Genomic DNA, 22,021 nt, shown 5'->3' on the forward strand with positions numbered 1-22,021 from the left:
CAGCATTGTCTACCTCCCCACCAACGAGTCTGAGGGACCATTCCTGGCCGGTCTGCCCGGATCGCGGCACTAAGACACCGGAGCCGACCCGGCGCCCGCCTGAGCACAGAGGAGACGCCCGCGCTACCCTGGACACCGGTGAGGAGCAGGGGCCTGGGATTGACACACAGAGGACACTATTGCCTAGTGGGGTAGGACGGCAGCTTGGTGCACACGGAGACCACTCACGACGGCCTCCCGCCGCTGCGGGATCATAGCCGCCATTTTGCCTCCACCCTGAACCCCGGGCCCTCCCAGCATCTGGCGCGGAGCCCTGCGTTGCCCAAGGCGCATTGCAACGGCGAGTTTGTCGCGGCCCTGACAACTCCTCATACCACCGGCACGGCCCCCTGCACGCACAGTGAGGAGGGGGTACCTGAGCACCGCCACGGGGCCCAGCTACCCGAGGCTTCCACGGAGGGCTCCTGGCTGCAAGACACCTTCGACTGGACTGCAATACCACGCTCTCTTTCCTTCTGACCTCCGACGGATCCCCCAATAGCGGCCCAGCACCCCTACACGTCGCCCCGTGGTGGCCGGAACCGCGGCTGGGAGGAGGACCCTCCACTGAGCGCTACTACACTCACTGCGGACGCTGACGACGATTCTGTGCTGTGGGCTTGGCATCGCTCTAGGGTGTGACCCTTTATTCATATCCTCGTGGCATCACCGGTGGCTGCACAGACGCCTCTGCACATTGCCCGGAGTGCCATCAGGCAGTGCAAGCCGGAGACGGAGAGTGCGCCTACTACTCCGCCACCCTGCATACCAGATCGATGGGGAAACACAGGGGCAGGACCCAGGACCACGGCGCATCAGCGGACATGCAGTCCACCGGCTCGGAGGACCCTCTAGCTTCATCTAACGCGGACATTATCCCTCCGACTGGAAAAGGTTCGCAGGACGCCAAGCTGGATCTCATACTAAATGAAATACGGGCCACACGGGAAGCGCTAGAATCACGCATAGACAGCATGGCGACGGGCCTCTCATTACTCCGAGCAGACCATAACAAACTTGCGGAGAAAGTGTCGGAACAGAAACTTGCGCTGAATGATCGCATACCTCAGCAGACGGAACACTCAGCGAAGCTTGAAGGTATGGAGAAACAACTCAAGCAGCTATGGGACAAGGTGGATGATGCGGAAGGGAGGGCCCGCCGCAACAACGTCCGCATCCTAGGCATTCCGGAGCGCAGCAAGGGGAGGAACCCCACCCAATTCGTGGAGGACTGGATCTGGAAGATGGTGGGCTTGGAAGATCTCACGGCGCTATACAGCGTAGAGCGAGCGCATAGAATGCCGTCAAGACCTCCGCAACCAGGGGCACCCCCACGCCCCTTGATCGCGCGACTCCTTCACTACAAGGACAGCGACACTGTGCTGAGAGTGGCCCGGGAGAAAGCGCCGATCCGCTATGAAGACAAGAACATCTCCATATATCCTGACTTCACGCCCACAGTACAGCGATCTAGGTCCACCTTCGTGGGGGTGAAGCGCAAACTGCGGGAAAGAGACTTGAAATATGCCCTCCTGTTCCCCGCTCGCCTCAAGATAATTTATGAGAACAAATCCCACTTCTTTGACTCGCCGGAGGAGGCGGAGGAGTGGATGGAGGTTACGCTGACGCCGCCGACCTCACAGGACCCATTTGCGGACTCTGGGAATGAAAGGCACCAGAATCCATCGGGCCGGAGTCGCCCGGCTTCCAATAAGGGCCGAGCCCCCTCGCAAAAATCGTCCTCAAGGGGGCAGTCCGCAGCGGACCGCCTGACAGGCAGATCATCGGTGGTGCAACTAACGGAGGAGGCCCTCGCCGCTCACGATGCGGACACTAACAGAGGTCAGGCCAGCATCTCCGGCACACACACTGAAGTGTCGGGGTCGGCGGACAGCCTACAATTATTTCCCAAGATCACGGCGCAGACAGTGGAGGAATTCTAACGCCGGCAGCTTGCACCCTGAACGAAGTCCGGGTGGTAATGTATGAACAGTGTATCTCCTTACATGATGGGGGGTAACTAGCAGGTTTGTTTTTCACGTAGGGCTGCCACACCACCGCAGGCCAGTACACGTTAGGCACGAGAGGTCCACTCTCCCCCACCGTATGCACTTGGAACTGTTTACTTCCTGCCCATGTTGGGCACCCTGGTTTGGATCGCGGGCCCGATGGCCCGGGGACCTTAATGTTAAGGGGCTAACTGTTTACACGACACTCTTATCATACGACATGAAGTACTTGGCATGGCCACCCACGGTCCCACCATGGCCGCATTGCAGGTTTCGTCATGGGACTGCTTAATGTTTATGACTTGTGCACCTGGAATGTGCGGGGCATGGGCTCGATCCACAAGAGACACAGGATACTGGCCCAGCTAAATCGCCGAGGAATCATGATAGCTTGCCTGCAGGAGACACACTTGAACTGCGCTGAAGGCTTGAAACTCAGAAAGAAGTGGAGGGGTCAACTCTTTGCCACATCCTACTCAGCGTTCTCTAGGGGGGCTGCTATTTGGCTCCGCAACTCTGTTCCTTTTAAGCCGATTGAACAGCAAATTGATAAAGACGGCAGATATGTGTTTGTGAAGGGCTTGTTGGATGGGGACACAATTGTGTTTGGCTGTGTGTATTCGCCAAACTCTGGCCAATCAGATTTTCTGGTAAATGTCAATAGGATCCTTGCGGATTGGGCAGATCACCAGTGGGTGATTGGAGGAGATTTTAATGCTGTCTTAGATGTTACACTAGATAGATCTCAACCCCCACTACACGCCACAGAAAGCAGGAGGCAGGCAGATGTGCTGGCACAATGGGCGGTGGGATGGGAATTGGCAGATGCATGGCGCAGTGCGCACCCCCTGGACAGAGAATACACCTTTTTCTCCCCCCCTCACCAGCTACATACCAGGATAGAGCATATATTCTGTTCCCGCTCCCTACTGGGGTCGGTCGTCCAAGCCCAGCATATGGGGAAGACCCTCTCGGATCATAATCCTGTGGAGCTCACCTGGCAATGGGGCCAGATGCTGGCCCCTATCCCGACCTGGAGGTTACCCACAGAACTGCTTGAAGACTCAGTCTTCAGGTCGTCCATGGCAGACGCTGTTGAGACCTACTTTGCCACCAACGCAAACACTGCCAGCTCCAGACAAATAGAGTGGGACACCTTCAAGGTCTTCATCAGGGGAGAGGCGATGGCCTCCTGAGTGGGCAGGAGTAGGGAGGTGATAGGTGCCCTAAAAGAGGTGGAAGGTACACTGGCAATGCTGGAGAGCGAAGCTGCGGGCACAAACACACACTTCACTCCACTGCAAGAGGCGCACATCAAACACGCCGAACTACTGGAAGACTTGAGGCTCCTAGATTACAAAGAATACACTATCAGACAACATACACAGGCGGATAGATCAGGCCCACTACTGGCCCGTATTATAAGAGACTCTCCGGTGAACCATCCGATCTTGGAAATATTGGACCAGAGCGGTTTACTGGCCTCGTCCCAAGTGGGCATCAATACCGCATTCCGGGACTATTATGCCACACTTTATGGTCCTCACCAATGCCTCTCCGAGGCTGCATTAGAGGACTTTGTGAGGGACTTTGAATTACCCCAACTCACTGCCAGGCAAGCCGAAGATCTGAAACGTGCAATTACTATTGCGGAAATTAGACAGGCAATACACGCTCTCCCGAGGAGCAAAACCCCTGGAACGGATGGCCTACCGGCTGAGTTCTACGCTACGTACATAGACCTCCTAGCCCCGCGCCTCCACACTGTTTATCTGGAAGCGCTGCGCACTGCCTCATTGCCCCAGTCCTCCCTCCAAGCTTTAATAACCTCCCTCTTAAAGCCTGGTAAAGATGGCATGCACCTAGCTAATTACAGGCCCTTATCCCTCCTTAACACCGACTACAAGATATTGAGCAAGATATTAGCGATGCGATTGGCGCAATACATCCCGCACCTGATACACCCCGACCAATGCAGGTTTGTGCCTGGAAGGAGCACGGCCATGAACCTTAGAAGGCTTGCTCAGCTGATGCTGCGGACCCGGCGGACTTGGGTTCTGAAGGCTGCATCTCGTTGGACCTGAAACAGGCCTTTGATTCCCTTAGATGGGATTTCATGTTTACTGCGCTCGCGAAATTTGGGATTCCACCCGAGTATATTGCATGGTTCAAACTGCTCTATACCCGCCCTACGGCCCGAGTGCGCACGTCCAGATACATCTCTGGTCCCGTGGACATAGCAAGGGGCACCAGACAGGGCTGCCCGCTCTCCCCACTCCTGTTCATCCTGGCCCTTGAACCACTGCTCTGTAAACTCAGAACGGCAGCTCCCCACTATGGCATCCGGAGGGGCACGACCACCCACGTGGTCTCCGCATACACAGATGACATTATCCTATACCTCCATAATTTGAGGGGAGACCTTGCTTCTATGTCTAAAATATTCGAGGTCTTCAGATTATTATCTGGCCTCTCCATAAGTGAGTCCAAGTCCTACGGGTTCATGTTTGCAGCCCCTGGCCAGCCCACACCCTTACCCTTCGCGCCACACACATTTCAAATGGCGGACTCCACCTTCCGCTATCTCGGGGTACAAGTCTACAGGGATGCAGATATGATGATCGATGGCAACCTCGGCCGGGCTATGAGAGCGCTCAAATCACAAATACAATTTTGGTTGTCATTACCCTTATCGGTAGCCGGAAGGGTGGCCATCTCTAAGATGGTGATGCTTCCCCGCCTCATTTACTATTTTACCAACTTGCCATTTCTGATTCCCGCCTCGACATTTAAATCGCTGGATACCCTCCTCACGGAACTCATATGGGGCCCGGGGCGGAGACGCATAGGCCTTGCCAAACTGCAGCTCCCTACTGGAGCCGGGGGTATGGGAGTACCAGACTTCCGGGCCTACAACTTTGCATGCCAGCTGCAATGGCTAGCCTACTGGCTAGCGGGTCGGAACCTGCATGAGGTTGATATAACGGAGGAGGACCACTCTAGGGGGAAGATCCATGTCTTGCTATTGCCCCGCTCAGACCTACCAGGAAATGCCCCGCCACTGCTCCGGCTTGCTATCCAATACTGGCGGAAGGCCCTGAAATACACCACCCCGGCGACATCCTATGCCCCCACAATCCCACTACTGGGTATCCCGCTGGAGGCGGGCCCTCTTACAGCACACATACTCACGCCTTGGCATGACACTGGAGTGGCGACTATAAGGGACCTCTTTGCCGAGGGGCGAATACTGTTCTTCGAAGACTTTAGGGCTGCACATGGTGTCCCCGGGGGATCGTTCCTCCTGCATGCCGGCCTTCGACATTACGTGGCTAATAGGTGGGCGCACGAGGGAATAGAACCTCCCACAAACCCCTTACCAACGATGCTTTATCTTATGGGGACGGGAAGCCACCTAACTAAATGGTTAACCGCTAGCATCAGGACAGGGAGGGCAACCCCACTGTCGCTTCTCAGGGCGAAATGGGAGGGTGATGTGGGAAGACCGCTAAGGGACAAGGAATGGGAGCGTATCCTCCAGTTCCCCAAAAAGGTGGCCAGAAACCCCAAATTCAAGTTCATTCAGCTCATGCTCCTCCATAGGGCTTACTTAACACCTCACCGCATACACGCCATGTTCCCTACTGCAGTTGACACTTGCCCCCGATGCTCTGCGGATGACGCATTATTAGTACACATGCTGTGGGACTGCCCCAAGCTGGGCTACTACTGGTCCACGGTCGCCGGATCACTCACCAGTGCAGGCGCCCTGTCACACACACCCACACTGGAATACGCATAACTGGGGTTGGGTCCCGCAGCGCGCACTACAAGTGTAGCAACACGCTTTGCTGACTTGGCCATACTCCTGGCGAAGCGGACAATTACGATGAGGTGGAAGTCACCCAAACCACCTGATCCCGAGCTATGGAAAACGGAAGTGACAAGGTGGGGCAAGGCGGAAGGTGAAGCGTTGCAACGCGAAGAACGCAGGGGCCTTAGAAAACCGCCGATCTCACTGGACTAGTTTGCCATAATGGGGATGTTCGAAGCGGAGGGAGATGGGGAATCTGTTGATTCGATGCCTTAGCGCTGAACTGTGTCCTACGAACTTAGAAACCCGTGTGACGCATCTGACTGTGGTGCACTGGACAAGGGCACGGGATACCCCGTACTGTTCATGCTGTTGCTCATGACTATCTGTATTAATCAGTACTACTGGGTGAAATGGACTCACGGGTGCAACCAAGTACGATCTGGCTTACACATGCATGTACTACGAGTGTCGGGAGGGGGGGTTTTCATGTGGGTGGAGGGTGTTTTTTTTTTTTTTTCCGGTTTGTTCAGGGGAATGTTACCTTATTAAGTATGCCACAAAATACAAAATGTACGATGTAATTGCTGATATTATGCTTGCGAGAGCACGCCTTATCCTAGTGCAGACATTTAATGTTAACTCTGTAATGTTGCTCGAATCACTATGCTAATAAACAGATTTCCCAAAAAAATTGAATGGTGGAGCCTAGCTAAGGAAATTTGAGTTTGAGTTTAAAAATATTTGTATAGCGCACTTTCACCAGCGGTTTCATGGCGCTGCAACAGACAGACCCCCTGGGTGGGAATAACAGAAATTAAATAGAAAGGAAGACAGAAACAGCAAGTGACCTAGTTAAAAGATTTAGCAAATAAATAGGCTTTGAGCTTCTTTCGGAATTGAGGGTAGAGAAGTAAGGCTCTAAGCTCTAGAGGAAGGGAATTCCATAGGACTGGTGCAAGGGTTGCGAACTTCGATCCTCCCCATTTCTTCCTCCGAAAACGAGAGACTGTAAGGAGGGATTGAGTAGATGAGCGTAGTACCCTAGTAGGAACATAGTGAACGATCTCTGATGAAATGAAAGCCGGAGCCGTGCCCAGTCGTGCTTGAAAGATGATGGAAGCAAGCTTAAACTGGACACGTTCACGAACAGGGAGCCAATGTAGGGACTTGAGAAGGGGAGTTACGTGGTGGGATTTTGGCAGATTGAACACCAGGCGTGCCGCCTGGTTCTGGATCAACTGCAGACGCCTTAGACTATATGCAGGTATACTTGCATATAGAGCGTTGCCATAATCCAGGCGGGAGATAACCATCGCCAAGGTGATCAATTTCAAGGCATCAAAGGAAAAGAAGCGGGATGCCTTGAGTATGGTGTGTAGTGACAAGAAGGAAGAGGACACCACAGAACTAACCTGGGAGTGAAGAGTGAGCTGGGAATTGAGTTTAATACCTAATGTTTTAACTGAGGTAGAAGGGACCGGTGGAGAACCAAGGGATGGGGGCCAAAAAAGTGAGGACCAGGGACTGGATGAACCACCTGTCAACACCAGCTCAGTCTTGTCCGGGTTGAGTTTCAGATGGTTGTGGTTCATCCAGTCCCGGATGAAAATCATAATAGACTGGAAATTTAAGATAGAAGCAGGGGAAGAAGACAGATTGAAGACAAGTTGGAGGTCATCCGCATAATTGTATACGCTGACGTCCATTTGCTGCAGTGAGAAAATAAGGGGGGCAATATAAAGGTTAAACAAAAGAGGTGAAAGGGAGGAGCCTTGGGGGACCCCGCACTGGACTTTCCGGAAGTCCGCAGAGAAATCACCCAGGCGAACAGCCTGGGTGCGGTCCCTCAGGAAGGAGGACAACCATACCAGGGCGGTACCCCCGATCCCCGCCGCCTTGACACGGGAAAGCAAGATGGTATGGTCAACCGTGTCAAAGGCGGCTGAGAGATCGAGGAGGACCAAAGCCTGGGTCTGATTGGTGTCCATTCCCTATTTATCATATGGAATCTGCTTTAGCTACAACACGGGGGATTCAGGCTAAGTTGAAAGTGGAAAGGATCTGGGGATTGATAATGTCATGATACTTCCCTTTTTCTTTCTTTTCTTTTTTTTTCTCTCTCTCTTTTTCTTGGGGATACGCTTTACTTTGCGGAGAAATTGATTATGATTGCTTTGCTTTCTCCTTGGATGGAAATAATGAATTTATTTTGTTTATTTTTTTTATTAAGTAATTATGTACGTGCCCCATGAGATGCAAATAAAAAAAATTTTTTAAAAATGAAAAGTCTGTCGAGGACCAGCAGGGATGAACCCATAGAAATAAGCAATATAAAAACAATGTAATATATGGTCTGAGTAGTATATACAGGAGTGTAGCTTCCAAGGGGTGTTATACCTCCCCTAATAAGTGTAGTCTGTAGTAAATAGTGGAGGACAGGTGGTCTCAGTCGGATATGGTGAGGTCTCTGTCGGATTTCACCTGGATTTTTGAATACACACAGAGACAAAACACACACTCTCTCTCTGTGTCTCACCCTATCTATTTTGAAGGTCTTCAAGGTTATTGGCTGTTTTACAAAATATTGCCACTTAGTACCCCTAACAATCCACACTGTTCATCACATGCCTTGCTTGCTATATATTGTGTTTTAACTGGCTATGCCAGTGTGATTGTTGGAAAATAGTAACACCACATCCCCCAATCTTTCTGACCAAGATACGCCCCTGAGTACACCATAGAGTGCCAGAGGAGCAACCCAGGGAAACAACAGGCACCAGAAGCAGAACAGAGTGTAGAATCCAACCCAGAAGCGCTGATAGCCAAACCCATCACTGTGGGTGATGTTAAAGGACGAAGGTTGGTGGGTCTGTGGGAAGCAACCAAGGAGTGGTGAAAGCCAAACCTATCAGTGAGGGTGATGTTAACCCCTTCGCTGCTCATGACGAGCTCAGCTCGTCATGAGGCACGGTTGAGCTGTGCTTATGACGAGCTGAGCTCGTCATGAATAAAGGCAACTCTGTGAGTCCAGCACTGGGGGGGGGAGGGGGGGGGGGAACCCCTAGCAGCCAAGGTGTTAAGGAACCTATAGCAGTAGGTGTCAATCTGTGATTCTGGAAAATGAATGGACTTAGTTTACAGAGCTAGAAGGGAGGAAGGTGCAGAGTTATGGGAAAGTCAAAAAGGTGGCGAGGAGTCGTAGGCTCTTCCTGGCACTACCAACCCCAAACAGGGAAGAAGCCAGCCACAGGAGAATCCTCCTTAACCATTCTATCCTTTACTTGGATGCCCTTGGAGAAAGATTTTCTATTTATTAAAAGAGGGGGACTCTAGGAGCTATTTAAAAGGTCCGGTGACCCGTGCTCTTGAAAGTATACGTAAACCAAAAGGGAGTCAACGTTCCTAAGTAGAGAGAGAAAGTGGGGAAGTAAGAGGTACTCTTGTTGTGTGCTACTCTAATACACCTTCTAGGACTTCACTGCCACTTACACCCACGCACCCATACGGCTTCATCAAAAGATTTCGGAAAAAGAGACCCTTCGGGGAACCCGACGAGGAGCAAAAGCCCAATGATGCAGCATGACATCCTTGATGAGGACACACTGCCCCCCCCCCATTAGAGTAGCACATGACGAGAGTACCTCTTACTTCCCTTCTTTCTCTCTCTACTTAGGAACTGTGACTCCCTTTTGATATACCTTGGAGAAAGATGGACGAAGGATGAGATAGCACTCAATGAAATGGCACCCCACCAGGAAATAGCATTAAAAGTAAATTGTAAGTCTTTCACCCCAATCTCCTTTTGTGAATTGCTCAATAAATACTCCAGTATTTTCTCTTATTGGTGCAACTGACTCTACAGCTCCCCTTCAGACCTCTGGTGCTTGCTTTTAAGTTAAAGATAAACTGCTGTTGCAAAGAATCCTCTTGATGGCTTTACTATCAAAGGAAGGACATACTGCCCTAAAGTCTACTCTCAATTCCTCTGTAAAAGTTTTCTTTGAGGCAAACCAGGTCATTTTTCTAAAGAAAAAAATCAAATCATGTAAAAGAAAAACTCCACGGGACAGAACTGCCTCTACCCCATTTGAGTGCAAAGGCCTCTAGTTTCTCAGTGCCAAGCCTTCATTGGATCCGGTGAAATCTGGATTCTCTCCTTTCTGGATTCCAACCTTGGAATGGCACATAAACTGCCCTAGCCCCTGCGTTGGATAATGCTAGACCTGGCATCTTTTGGTGTGTTTCCCATGTATTTTTTGCTTTCTGACTTCCTGTTTTGATGGTACAGTGGACTCCGTTTTTGTTGGGTTAGTGTCTCTGTGCACTTTTTCTACTGCTATTCAGTGCTAAAGTGCAAGTGCTCCTACTGTAAATTATGTTATGATTGGTTTTCCATGATTGGTATACGTGATTTCCTGGTACATTGCACTGTGTGTGCCCAGGGCCTATGAATCAAATGCTACTAAGTGGGCCTGCAGCTCTGGTTGTGCCACACACACAAGTAGCCTTTCAAAGGTGTCTCAGGCCTGTCACTGCAGTGTCCGCACGCAGTTGTTACTGCCATGTCCAACTGGTAAGTGCACCCACTTGCCAGGCCCTAGCCTTCCTTTTTCTTACATATAAGTGACCCCTAAGGTAGAGTGAAGGAAGCCCCTGAGCAGGGTGCAGTGTATGTGAAAAGTGGGAAATTTAGTAGTGTGTTTTACATGTCCTGATAGTGAAATACTGTGCATTTTGTTTTTCACTGTTATAGGCTGTCTGTTCCATAGGTTAACATGGGAGCTGCCTTGTAACATCTTACAAGTGTATCTTTCCATTGGGACACGATAGAGAAATGGAGTTTAGGCTCTCTGAACTCAGAATTTAATAACACATGTTTTAGTAAAGGTCGTTTTTACATTGTGTGCTTGAAAATGCCACTTTTAGAAAGAGGGCATTTTCTTACTTAACCATCCTGTGTGTCTCTGCCTTTTTGTGTATGCACCCTCTGGGTTTGGAGTGACAGGAGCTAAAGATGTGCATTCTCACTAGACAGTCACAAGGTGGGTTGAGTTGTGTCCTGCCTTTTCTGGGTGACTCATAGCCAGGCTGATTAGACCTTTCTGTATTTAGAGTGGTGGGAGGAGTTTTCCATAGCATCTGATTAGGCTGTGTCTGCTCTGCACAATGCTGTCTCCACCTCCTGAAGTGAAGCTGGACTAGAGAGGACAGAACTTGTTTTTACTGAGCTCAGATACTCTCTGCCTAAAACTTCAAAGGGAAATGTACTACAAATATTGGGTCCCTGACCCTAGAACTTTAGAACTCTGTTGGACTAAGGAACCTGCCAAGAAGAAGAGCTGGAGAAGCAGTGAGGAGGAACTACCACTTTTCTGTGTGCTTTGCAGTCTTGGCCTGCAGTGGCTGCTTCTGTCTTGAGTAGCGAAAGGACTGTACTTTCTGCAACTTATTTTCCTGAGTTTCTCCATAGGTTTGAGGTAGAGCTTGCCTCCTGTTCAAGAAGTCTTAGGGACAGCAAAGACTTCAAGTTCATCTGCTACCAACACTGGGAACTGTGTGTTTTATGCTGCAACAGAAGAAAAAGCAAGCTGATGCAGTCAACGACGACGCTGTCGGCTCCGTATCCTGTTAGCACCATAGAGAACATCTCCCGCTTCACACTGCAACCCTGGTCTTATTGACGACGCAGACCGAGCTGCTGTGTGCACTGTGACCTGAGGGCACCACATTCCACACCACCTCACTTCACATTGATGCCCCGTTATCCCCAACAATGACGCTCTATGCCGACCCTTACGCCGTTGGCTGCACCGTCGCCAGATGGTAGCTATCGTAGGTTACTGGATGCACCGCCCCATCCCACACCACAACCGTGGCCTCCCAACGCCATCAACTCCAGATCATCTACAGACGACAGCACATCAGCAGTGACAAAGATGCAGTATGGTCTGTGACCTGCCGGCCTCACCCCGCAGCCCTGGTCATACTGACTCAGTCACTGAGCTGCTGCCAGCACCACTACATGAGGGCACCACACTCCACCCCCTCCACTTCACAGCGCAGCCTTGACGCCAGCGCTCCTGACTTCAACTTAATGGAGTTCGATTTGCTACACATGTGACTACAAGGGCACAACAACTCCTGCACCGACTTCCGGAAACCAACGTCTGCCCACGGCACCTCTTCAGACCTCATCGCAAGGTCCACAACGCCCTGCATTTCCAAGGATCTGATTGTGGGTCTTCCTAACACTGTAGATGGTCCGCAACACCGAGGCCTGCCTGAACTGTTGGATTTGTTTGTTCACAATGCTGTGATAGCCCCAGACAGAGCTATTGACTTCCGGAACTGTCTTTTAAGGTTATTCTTTAAAAATTCATATCTTTACTACTGTATGTTGGATTTGTATCGTTTTGGTCTTGTTTTACATAGATAAATATTGGCTACTTTTTTAAAACTGATGTGGGGCCCGTTCCTAGTGTTTTCATTGGATTACTGTGTGTTATGTTCAAATGCTTTACACATTGCCTCTGAGATAAGCTTGACTGCTCATGCCAAGCTACCAAGGGGCGAGCAGGGGTTATTTGAGAAGTGTAATCCCTTTATCCTGACTAGAAGGAAGGGCCCCTACTTGAACAATGTGTATACCTCTGCAAACTAGAGACCCCCATTTCTAACAGATAATATTCTACATATTTTGATTAAGGTTCCCAGTCTCTGTTGACAGTCACTGCATGATGCTTATCTGCCTTTCCCAAGTCACTGAAGCGATCCCTTTTTATGAACAATGAGGGAAGCAGCCAAGCATCAGTGAACTACCTAATCTGATAGACAGTAGATAGTTTAACATGAATTAAACAAATAGATCTTTAAAATATGGCTGATCAGCAAAAGACATTCAGTCTAGATCTATTGCAGTATCCATGCCTACATGTACCCCTACACACATTGTTGCAGTGCGGAGAGCTGAACACAATTCCTGCAGAAATTAATAACTAAGGACAATTTCTGAGAACGAAAGCATGTACTGACATTGATGCTATGTAAAAATGTACTTTTGATTACAGAAAAGTTGCTGCTTTTTATAGAGCCGTTTAATAAGCAGCTCAAAACACAGTCACATCTCCTGTCTTGCAACAATAACAACGCTACAATCAGACAGAATACAATGTTTAAACATGCATCTCCTTCTAAGCTACAACATCCAAAAAGAACATAAACTGAATGCCTTCGATGTCCAGCAAGTAGCTGCCCACGAGACTGTCAGAGAAAAATACTTTGATTTCATCAACACTCTATTGAAGGCTCTATACACATGAAGAAATGTTTTGAAAATTCCATAAATTTCACAGGAAAAGATGCATTTGACTCACTATCCTTTCTTTTTTTACCATTCCCCCATTGTGATGTTCCGTCCCCTTATCCTTTCAGTTTGCAATCTGTCTGTTCCATATGGAAAGCTTCATGCAAGCTCATTTCTTTTTCTCTGACCTTCTCTTTTGTCTTTCTTAACTCAGCCAGTTTAACAACCAAGTCTGGCTTAATTACAAATAAAAATTACAAAATAAAGTAAAGTGAATCAGACAGAGCTTCTCTCACAAGTTTCGGCTCCATCTTCAATGATAGAGAACATGTTATCTTTCCTCTTTGTGTCACCTGTGGCACCCACAATAGTCAACTCTATTTTCAGTTTTTCACGTTTTACATGGGACTTCTCTTTGTATTTCACAAACATCTTGACCTAGCTTATAAATTCTATATAGGTAATACCAAAATCTATATTCTTGTCATAAACTCACCAAGAGTTGAAACTGCATCCTGGTGGAAGCATACTACAGCTCAAGAGGTCCAATAAATCTGGCCACTCAGCAACAAAAAAAAAAGAGGTCCAATATCAACATTAGGAACCTAGGCATTAAATACTTTCTCAAGACAATGGCAGTCATTAGAGATCTTTCTACCATGTTTGGTTATTTCACTGTAAAAACTCTCATGAAAAATCTATCGGACAGCATTGTAAGCATGAATTCACAAATAACTAAAAGTGATTCCATTTTTAGAAAGGGAATCCTTCCTTTTCTTCTTTACTCTTTGATTCAATTATTCTAAATCCCCCGTATCTCAACCACTATTGGTACAAGTTCACATCTATATGTACAGGATGCCACCGGCTGACCTGCATCTTGCTGCTGGTTTGTTTAGTGCAGACCTTGTTATGAAAATAATGGAGCACTGTATAAACAGTGCGAGTCTAAGTGGAAGGTCTGATTGCTAGTCTAAAACAAGCATTTACAATGCAACGGTCTCGTCTTTGCAAAAGTTAGAGCTATTGGCATTGCAAATGACAAAATTGTTATTTATGTGTTGGTTTTGAAAACAGATAAATAAATGGCATTGTCATTTACAATGCCAATAGCTTAATCTCTCGCAAATGCGAGACCTATTGCATTTGCACCCACACACACACAGAGCCACACACACACACACAGAGCACCACACACACAGAGCCACACACACAGAGCCACACACACACATACACAGAGCCACAGAGCATAATTCCAAGAGCCAGCAAAGGCTCGAAGCATAGGAACCAGGAAAGTCATCACCCAGGCAAGCCACATCCGTGAGGGTGAGTGTGAGAGGGTGAGTGTGAGAGGGTGAGTGAGAGTGTGTGAGGGTGAGAGGGTGTGTGAGGGTGAGAGGGTGTGTGAGGGTGAGAGGGTGTGTGAGGGTGAGCGGGGGTGTGAGGGTGTGTGAGAGGTGGTTGTGGGTGAGGTGGAGAGGGTGGGAGAGGATGCGCCGTCTGCTCTTGGACCACATTAACACCTCAACAGCTTCCAGCTACCCCCCCGCCCCCCCGTGCTGCCTACCTAGCTGCTTTTAAAGAACAGAGGTCCTAAGGATTTAAAATGTGACAGGAGAATAACAATATAGACTACAATCAGTGCTATATTTTTAAAAACGCCCAGCCGGACGTAAGTTTATTTCAGGAATAATGTAGAATCGTGTTGGCCCAGAGAGGGGCCAAGGTTAGTAGCAAGATAGGGTACAATCCTGTACCTATCCCAAAAGGTTAGAAGAAACAAATCAAGAACAGGGAGATAGAAAAAAAGGAAGAAGTTTTTCAGGCAAGCGAAAAGTTTTTGAGCCAGAAGGTGACTTGCAATTACAGTAAATGCAGTTTCAACAAATTCACCATGCAGTGTCAACAATTTCAAATATACATATTAAATCATATGCTACACTGCATATTGCGTCGACGTTTCGATCCCTAAGGGCTCATAATACACTGGGATCATCATCAGGACAATTTTACAATTAATGCCTGCATTAAATTACGAGAGCCTGTAAAAAAAGGGGGGGAAAAAGAATAAGAACAATTTTAAGGCATAAGCCTAAACCAAAGGAGTTTTTCAAAGAAAATTAACGCTCGACAAGGCACAGGTACAAGTTAAAAAGGCCATTCTATCATTTGAACTCGCCGGTTTTTGACTAGTGTGACCGTGATATTTAAACCGTATTTACAAGTGAAAAAGTGTAAAAAACGGCGCAGTGACATAGGTGTCATTCATTGACAATTGTGCGAAACACATGCTGTGTCCGTAATGAAATGGGGAAACCTTTGTTGCGTCGTGCGTGCTCAGTGATGAAGTGATTCAGCGAGTGAAGTGGTTTGGATGAGAGAGAGACAGTGTCTATGGGCAGTCACCGGTCCATTGAGGGCAGGAAGTTACCTTTCAGGACCCGGAATTGAGGGTATGGTGGCTCAAGATATTACTCCCGGTGCAGGAAGCTTGGTGCTGCTAGGTAAAAGGAATTACCATTAGTAGTGCAGCCACGGGTGTGCAGTGTCCTACTCGGAATTGCACTGAGGGGTCAGAGCTTACCTGGCGCTACTGAATGCAGTCGCCTTGGGTTGGGATAATTCTTTTGACCGGAGGAGAGGTATTTCCTACCGGTTGGCAACATCAGATGCTGTGAGATAATTAAGTGTTGCCGTTAGTCTGGGGCTCCGAGTGGGTCGCTAAAAGTAACTGCAGGGAGGAGAGAAGCTTACCTGGCTACGTGTAGTGTAGCCGTTTAGGCAGGGAGTCTGTTATCTTTCGTTTTTGGAGGCGAGGGAAGTGTCCTTCCTGATGGGTCCTCGTGGTTGCTGGGTATTACAGTGTAAACATTAGTGGAGGAACTCTATATGTGCAGGAGTTCTCTAGTTAACCGCGTTCCCAGGAGGTAAAGAGAGGCTTACCTGGCTACGCTTGATGTAGCCGAACGGGGGGGGGAGAGTTGGTTCCCTTCGTTAGGATGAAAATCAATTTCGTCCACGAGGTAGCTGGGGAATACAAATTAAGGAAGTAAGGGAACGAACTCCGTAATTGACGGAGTACTCGGGATAGCAGCGTTTTCAAAGTGGGCTTACCTTGCTTCTTGATTGAAGCGGCGGCGGGGCGGGTGAAGCTCGATCGACTTCTACCCCCTTCACTGGCAGCGCAGGTCCGCTGTGCTGAGAATGCTCGTGGGCTAAGCTTAAGGGGCAAGATAATGAAAATGAACGAAGGACTAGTTCCAAGTAACTTGTATTTCGGCAGACATCTTGTAATGGTGAATTTGGCCGAGTAGCCATTACTGTCTTAGGGGCAATGCTTGGGCCTGTAGTTCCGGGAGTTGCGTAAACATATAACCCATATGGAATGTAAGTTGGGCACTTTAATATAGGTGGTGTTACATTCGTGAGCGGGGCCGTGAATTGTTTTGCCATTTATATTAAGGCGTGAGGGGTGACTTAAGTGAATTAAAATTGTGCACATAAAGCGAGTAGTGCAGGCCAGCCATGCTCTACTCCTCTAAGTGTCTTGATGCAAATCCAAACATTCAGATAAACATTGTACCTAATGTGTTTTCTCTGAAATAATGCGGTGTGAAAACTTTGAAAATTTGAAATCACTGATGATTTAATTCTGTCAATTCAGATGTGTATGAATGTAGAGCATGGCTGGCCTGCACTACTCGCTTTATGTGCACAATTTTAATTCAATTAAGTCACCCCTCACGCCTTAATATAAATGGCAAAACAATTCACGGCCCCGCTCACGAATGTAACACCACCTATATTAAAGTGCCCAACTTACATTCCATATGGGTTATATGTTTACGCAACTCCCGGAACTACAGGCCCAAGCATTGCCCCTAAGACAGTAATGGCTACTCGGCCAAATTCACCATTACAAGATGTCTGCCGAAATACAAGTTACTTGGAACTAGTCCTTCGTTCATTTTCATTATCTTGCCCCTTAAGCTTAGCCCACGAGCATTCTCAGCACAGCGGACCTGCGCTGCCAGTGAAGGGGGTAGAAGTCGATCGAGCTTCACCCGCCCCGCCGCCGCTTCAATCAAGAAGCAAGGTAAGCCCACTTTGAAAACGCTGCTATCCCGAGTACTCCGTCAATTACGGAGTTCGTTCCCTTACTTCCTTAATTTGTATTCCCCAGCTACCTCGTGGACGAAATTGATTTTCATCCTAACGAAGGGAACCAACTCTTCCCCCCCCGTTCGGCTACATCAAGCGTAGCCAGGTAAGCCTCTCTTTACCTCCTGGGAACGCGGTTAACTAGAGAACTCCTGCACATATAGAGTTCCTCCGCTAATGTTTACACTGTAATCCCCAGCAACCACGAGGACCCATCAGGAAGGACACTTCCCTCGCCTCCAAAAACGAAAGATAACAGACTCCCCGCCTAAACGGCTACACTACACGTAGCCAGGTAAGCTTCTCTCCTCCCTGCAGTTACTTTTAGCGACCCACTCGGAGCCCCAGACTAACGGCAACACTTAATTATCTCACAGCATCTGATGTTGCGAACCGGTAGGAAATACCTCTCCTCCGGTCAGAAGAATTATCCCAACCCAAGGCGACTGCATTCAGTAGCGCCAGGTAAGCTCTGACCCCTCAGTGCAATTCCGAGTAGGACACTGCACACCCGTGGCTGCACTACTAATGGTAATTCCTTTTACCTAGCAGCACCAAGCTTCCTGCACCGGGAGTAATATCTTGAGCCACCATACCCTTAATTCCGGGTCCTGAAAGGTAACTTCCTGCCCTCAATGGACCGGTGACTGCCCATAGACACTGTCTCTCTCTCATCCAAACCACTTCACTCGCTGAATCACTTCATCACTGAGCACGCACGACGCAACAAAGGTTTCCCCATTTCATTACGGACACAGCATGTGTTTCGCACAATTGTCAATGAATGACACCTATGTCACTGCGCCGTTTTTTACACTTTTTCACTTGTAAATACGGTTTAAATATCACGGTCACACTAGTCAAAAACCGGCGAGTTCAAATGATAGAATGGCCTTTTAAACTTGTACCTGTGCCTTGTCGAGCGTTAATTTTCCTTGAAAAACTCCTTTGGTTTAGGCTTATGCCTTAAAATTGTTCTTATTCTTTTCCCCCCCCCTTTTTTTACAGGCTCTCGTAATTTAATGCAGGCATTAATTGTAAAATTGTCCTGATGATGATCCCAGTGTATTATGAGCCCTTAGGGATCGAAACGTCGACGCAATATGCAGTGTAGCATATGATTTAATATGTATATTTGAAATTGTTGACACTGCAGGGTGAATTTGTTGAAACTGCATTTACTGTAATTGCAAGTCACCTTCTGGCTCAAAAACTTTTCGCTTGCCTGAAAAACTTCTTCCTTTTTTTCTATCTCCCTGTTCTTGATTTGTTTCTTCTAACCTTTTGGGATAGGTACAGGATTGTACCCTATCTTGCTACTAACCTTGGCCCCTCTCTGGGCCAACACGATTCTACATTATTCCTGAAATAAACTTACGTCCGGCTGGGCGTTTTTAAAAATATAGCACTGATTGTAGTCTATATTGTTATTCTCCTGTCACATTTTAAATCCTTAGGACCCCTGTTCTTTAAAATAAGTTAAGTAACCCATGGTCCGAAGGCCCCTTATTGGGTTCCCTTGTGTTCCAAAACGCCTACCTAGCTGGGGCACAACCGCATGGTCCACGAGCTTGCCACACACCCCCTGGCCAGACCGGGCAAACATCAATCGCCGGGGGGGGGGGTGTTCCGCTGCAGCCCGCAGCTCACTCCCCCCCTTGCAACCAGAGGTGGGGAGGGGGGACGAGAGACTCCACAGTGGGAATTCACCCAGGCCCATAAATTAGAGTGCCTCCCGCCCCCAACCGTCTGGCCGGGCATGGCCCTGGAGGTAGAATCCACGCTGCCCGGGTTTAACTCCAGTCCTAGCACGGGCAACGAGAGGGGGGGGGGCGCAATGTTCCCCCAGCACCAAAACAGTACCAATTTCCTCTTTCGAGCCCTGCATGCATTGGGCAGATACAGGGAATGAAAAAGAATCTGCCGAAACCCGAGATCGAACCCGGGACCTATAGATCTTTAGTCTAACGCTCTCCCAGCTGAGCTATATCACACAGCGAAGCTCAGGTGGCAACCCGGGCACTCATGCTTGCTACGGACGCCCTCCACTACCCGCCCTGAAGACATTCACGATCCGCCTAAATTCCAGACCGGAGCAGAAGCCCGACCCCCTTAACGTTATTCCCGGGGTCAAAACTCCCCCCGGCTGCAGTAGCACCATGGAGACGCTGGTTTTGGGAGCTGGACCACCCCAGGTATCGGATATCCCTCAGGAGCCGAGGGTGGGGGCGGGGGGAAGAGGGGGTACATGCACCGCTGAGGTACGCTGGTTACATCGCCTTGGGCATTTTAAGTTTGCGGTCTCGGGCGGCCTCCGCACGCTGTGCAGGTCCGTGGAGCATTCTTTCCCCCGACACACAACAGGCTGCTGAAACTCGGGAAGCGACCCCCCCAGATCCTGCCGCGAAGACCCACACTGCCTGGTGGTGCCGGAGCACACGCTTGCCAGAGCCAGCTCCTTAGTTCCCGCTCTCCGTCCCGCACCACAGGCGATGCTGCGGGGGACCGGCGGAGGGGCCGTGCTGGCAGCGAGAACTTGCCCCGGACTGTATTCGCCGTGCCTGACTGCTGGACCCCCTAAGGCACAAACCCCACCCCCCATCCCCGGTGCAACAAACAACCCCCAGTTGCAAAGGCGACCACACGAGGGCCGAACCGGGGGAAGGAGAGTCATGGTCCTACCCGGGCCTGGCCCCTGCAGTGGGACCCCGATGGTTGAAGGGTGGGGGGGTTTGGGCCGCGGGCAGGCTACTAACCTCGTGGTCCTCGGCACCATATTGCAAACGACCAGCACGGTGTCGGGGTAGTGGGTAAAGAGGGTGCCCAGGTGAGGTGCAGGCCTCATCCAACTCAAGCCAGATGACAAAGCTCGCATTCCCAGGCGTGGGGTTAATAGTGCCTTTTAATAAATGCCGCATGAAAATGTGGCTGGTTAACAAGCAGTTAACACAGGCTCAGTTGCGCACAACTAAAGTGAAATCTATGTTATGCTTTTTCGGGTTTAGATGCTTGTTGGTAACTGCACTATGGGTGTGTTTTTCATTTTGGCTTTCTTTGGTGGTGGTAATATTTAAATTGTATTGAACCATGTGTAACATATAAAAAAGAGACTGATGTGCCTGTACATGTTATTTTGCAGCATTTCCCCTGACGAAGGGACTCTACACTTGTCCCGAAATGCATTGGGCGGGCGGATTATGATGCATACAAGAAAATTTAATGTATTCTCAATGTATATATGTGTATGATTTTGATTTAGCAAATGGAAATTCATGTGTTTATGTATAAATACAAAATGTTGTGTTGAAACAAGTTTGACTGATGAGTAAATACATATGAATAAAAAATATGTTTTTTAAAAAAGGTTTAAAAAGGTTTGATCAATAGATTTCACTTTAGTTGTGCGCAACTGAGCCTGTGTTAACTGCTTGTTAACCAGCCACATTTTCATGCTACTTTTTAGAGTGTTAGGGTACACTCAATCAGTCGCAGCACACAGATCACAACATCAGGTTTAGACTTGGTAAAACCTGGAATTACATAGGAGTGCTCGGTGCACAATTGTTCATTTTTTAATAAATGCCAACACATCCAGGTACTACGTCACTCCCATGAGTCATCTGGTTATTCTGCTGACTACGATGGGCGGTCCGTTACAAGGAACGAGAACGACACGTTAAAGTCAGGCACTGTGAAGGCAATAGGACCTTAATCTCCGCCTTTTGTGGTGTTAAAATAGATGGAGTGTGCCTGATACCACCAGGTTTCTCCAAGGTCAAGCAGAAATGCCTCGGAGAAATGCCCCGTCTATTTCCAACTGGGGGGCGTGTTTTTCTTTCTCTCCTCTTCCCATTGGCTGGAATGTAAAATTCCAGCCAATGGGATGAGGAGAGAAAGAACCTAAAAAACACACCCCGAATCTGAAAAAGACGGGGCTTAAATGGACAGACGCCCCTCTTCTCCAATGGCTGGCCTCCGTCTAGGAATCCAGCCAATGGAGAAGAGGGGCGGTTCAAGCCCCACTCTGGAAAACATAAGATCTCGCCAGCGAGACTGCGCAAGCGCAGCCTACGCAGGCCGAGACCTAAAAAAGACACCCCATTCCTGCTAGACACTGCTCCTAAAGGTCGGAACCAATATGCACAGGAAAGAAGTATTGATAGTTGCAAGTCAGAAACAATGGTTATGGGTCGTATGCTTGCAAAAAATCCTAGTCACTTGCAATTGCTAGGGGTCACTATCACTGATCACTGTTTATTTGGGGGGTGAAAGTTAAGTTGGTCTAAAAAGAATGATGCCCACATTCCTTACTTTCTTTTTTTTTTCTTTTATTAACTCTTTTTATTGTATGTTAACATACAAAATACATACCGGGAGGAGCCACATTAGTGCCATATTCTTTGACAAAAAAAATCATAATTTGAAAGATAAATGAAAAAGTAGGGAAGAAAAGAACGTGAGGTCATATCTCTTAGCAGCAATCTTAAGACCTTAAAACACTGCTATTTCAATCTAGCCCAGTGGTGCATTCATGAACATAAACAACTTTATATCTTCAACAAGACTCACACAGATACCGTTGTAACAAGTATACATATCTGGATTATCAAATTATGTCCGTCTGTAAAGCAACTGGTACTCATTTAAAGAGCTCCGATACCTTTGGGTCTAGTTTGCGCTATGTAAAACTCC

Source organism: Lissotriton vulgaris, chromosome 4_1 (assembly GCF_964263255.1).
Source record: "Lissotriton vulgaris chromosome 4_1, aLisVul1.2, whole genome shotgun sequence".
NCBI lineage: Eukaryota > Metazoa > Chordata > Amphibia > Caudata > Salamandridae > Lissotriton > Lissotriton vulgaris.